The sequence below is a fragment of the Austrofundulus limnaeus genome, unplaced genomic scaffold, assembly GCF_001266775.1.
Source record: "Austrofundulus limnaeus strain Quisiro unplaced genomic scaffold, Austrofundulus_limnaeus-1.0 Scaffold126, whole genome shotgun sequence".
Taxonomy (NCBI): Eukaryota; Metazoa; Chordata; class Actinopteri; order Cyprinodontiformes; family Rivulidae; genus Austrofundulus; species Austrofundulus limnaeus.
The window spans coordinates 926,295-929,516 of record NW_013952528.1 but is presented as its reverse complement, the minus strand read 5'-3'; the positions used below and the strand labels follow the sequence as shown (position 1 = coordinate 929,516).

Below are 3,222 nucleotides of genomic sequence, written 5' to 3'. Positions count from 1 at the left end.
CCCCCCCACACAGGACCCCAGTGCTGGCATGAAGCAGCCTTTGAACCTGCCTCTGTAATTATGGGGAGCTCCTGGGGGTTTCAGTCTCGTGCACGCYGCCAACCACTGCGCCGCGACAACCACCTCCTTCCCAACAGCCCGCTTACTGTCAAGTGTTTTTTATTTGCACGTCCCTCCTACTTCTTCTTATCTCACTTTGGTTTTGGGTAGCCTTCAGAGCGTTCCTCCAACCACACACAAGGAAAAAAAAAAGATCACTGATTCACATTTCAACATCTGCGCTGCAGTTTCAACCCTATTTTTGGGTTTCTCTCATCTTCCACCCCACCCCTCCCCTCCCCTCCCTCCGTCTTCATCTTCCTCCTCCTCAATGCACATTTAGCTCATTTACTGCTCAGCGAAGACATAAAGGCAGCCTTGTCGTTTGTGGAGAAATTAAATCACACAAACTGGCATTCATCCCAGGCACTGGTGCATGGAAGTGATGTCACCGTGCATGAGCATCATCTGGAAAAAAAAGTTTGCAACCAGTGTCACAAATTAAACAGCAGCTTCCTGGGTCTTAAGCCCATAATCTCCAGTATAATTTGTCTGAATGGCAAAGGCTTGCATCCCCTTGCGATCGATTCTCATGAGCCACAAATGACATTTAAGATATCTCAACCTGAAGCTCGTCTTTCTGAGAATCTTCTACCAGCTCCAACAGATAATAGCAAGAAACATCTGCTTGCTMTGGCCAGAATGCACAATTTCATACCTTTTTTTCTGGCCCTACAAGACAGACGGCCGCTTAATGGGTTTGATAGTAAAATAAAAAAAAGGTCCTCATCTTGAGAAAGTAGAACCTTGGCTCAGACTGTGGAATGAGGTCTGAATACCAAACAAAGGTCTGTAAAAAAGCTGATAAGCATTCCTCTCCTTCAGCATGACTTGTTTGAAGTAGCGACAGTGCAGACGTGCTGAGAATGGAAGCTTCTCTTAGAGTCTCAGAAACTTTTTTTTAAGTCAACCCCCCACCTCTAATAAAATCCCTATGGCTTATTTTGTGTTTTGTACAGGCAAAAATATTTGTTTCAATTAACACCAGAAKTAACTGTTATTTCTCCCAACTCATGACTTATTTATCAGTACTCATAAAGCAGACACATCTTCAAATCAGTAAAGTATTATTGACTTGCCAGTGGCAGTGTTTACGATGTGACTGGCAAAAGTAAAAAAAAAAAAAATCCTTACCTTTTTGTTCTTCTATTCAATATGTTTGTTTTTTTATTTGCTATTTTTTGACTTCTYTTTTCCTAGAAATAAAAGTTGTGAAAGTTTCTGCCTCAGTTTTCCTGGAGTCACCTTGAGTTCTCCCTCACTGGTCTCTTTGTAAAAGTTTCCCTTCTCTCTCCATCTACATATAAATATGTATCTTCTCATGCTGCTTCTATCGGCTGCYTCATCTCGGGTGTTCCCAGCCCGGGGACCCAATCAGACTAAAGGACCTATTGTCCGTCTCTTTACAATCAGTGGGACGACCTCCCCCAGGCTCTGGCGTAATCCAGCAATCTCCCACCTCCAGCGGTGGATGGAGAGGAGGTGGAGAAAGTACAAGTAGGGGGAGGAAGACTGACAGCAGGGCAAGGGGTGAARTTACAGCAGAGGGAAGAGGTGGTGGTGGGGAAATCAGGCAAGCAATGGATGGAGGAATGAGAGGCATGATCACACGATCCATTTCAGGGTTTGCAATTGRTTAAAATTATTGCTGAAAGTGAAGAAAATAGTACAAAAACGACATTCTGCACGTTCACATTTAGTGTCTCAATCTTGTAATGTAAAGTGAAAGTGTTTAGCTCTTAAAAACTGATTTGTTCACGAAGCAACCTTTGAAACAAAGGAGTAGAAAAAAAACTTTGCAAAGTATTTTCTCTGTTAGAAATTGTTTTTTGGTGGGCACAAAAAACACTCAAGTTTTTAGCTTTTCATGTTGGGGTTATGGGCCCAGTCACACCATGACGTTTTAGACAACTTATACCAATTTTTTCCAACACGTTGCTGTAAGTTGCACAAGTTAGGTGTAAGTTGTGAATATGTTGTCAGAATGATGGCCGGACAATAATTTTGGACATACTCAAATTTTGTCAGCTTCTGCCGACGTGCTGCTGATCGTCTCCWGTGCCCACCTTGTCCTCTCAGGTGGAGCGCAACAGTATTTCTGTGGATCATCTTTTTTGAATGCTGGTTTAAAAATATCTGCCAGCTTTGTTTTGCCCCCTGTTAACTCTTTTTTTATATTTTAAAACTCAGTCTGACTGATATATTGTTTTTTATGAGCCCCACTTTCTGACTTCTTCCCCGACATGTTGACAGCKGTCTGTCAATCATGGAAGGACACGCCCACACAACCTGACAGAAGTTACGTGTCTGCTTCATAATTATTTCTGACAAATGTTCACGTTTGAGCAACGTTCATGTAACATGTGTGAACATATATAAAACAGACCTGGAACAGACCTGAAACGTGCATAAAATGAACCACCAACCATTCCACAATACGGTGAAAATTTTGAGCATGTTCAAAATTCTGCGCTGGGATCTCCGTATGACCTCTTATATGAACGTGTTGGTACGTTATCCTAAAATTATGCCTAACTTCCATCAACGAGCTGTCAATTTTTTCATAAGCTGATGCTGTGCGACTGCCTTTTCCTCCATCACGCTGTGCAGAGGTTCAGCAGAAGTTCCACTAATGTTGCGCTGCATTAGTCCAAACATGTTGTAATAAGCTTGTACACGTCATGTTTAAGGTAGGGATACTTTACTCACAGGTTTTATATTTGCTCAAGTCGTTATGAACACGGTATGATCATGTCCAAATGAAGGTGTTAATTGATGTTTATTTTTCTTCCTCAGCGTGTGCCAGCGTGTTGGAAAAAATGCATAAGTTGTCCAAAACGTCATAATGTGACAGGGCCTTTAGTATCATATTCTTAAAAAAATTAAATAGTAGAAATAGCTATGAAATGTGTCACAGTTACAGTAACTGCTTCAAAGTTTGTTTTGATCAGGGGTAACATTGGGCCTCATGCAAAAACCGTTCGTACGCACAGATTTGTTCTTAAGTTGTGCGTACGAGTGATTTAGGAGAATTTGTGGCATTCACCAATGTTCACGAGTGGTCCAGACCTGTTGTATATTTTACGTACAGTCAGTCTGCTGTTATCCAGACGGGTTTTCTTC

At 41.8% G+C, this 3,222-nt stretch overlaps 1 protein-coding gene across 2 annotated transcripts in view; it reads right to left on the bottom strand.

Annotated features, from left to right (window-relative positions):
• LOC106522296 (cadherin-20) overlaps positions 1-3,222 on the bottom strand; it is a 104,019-nt gene that overhangs the window by 36,807 nt on the left and 63,990 nt on the right. The window contains exon 1 of one of the 2 annotated variants that reach the window (XM_014015263.1): positions 1,234-1,494. The exons of the other annotated variant lie outside the window; for it this stretch is intronic. The gene's annotated coding sequence lies outside the window, so the exon portion shown is untranslated. Of the gene's footprint in view, positions 1-1,233; positions 1,495-3,222 lie in introns of those variants that run through there. 2 annotated transcript variants of the gene reach the window in all.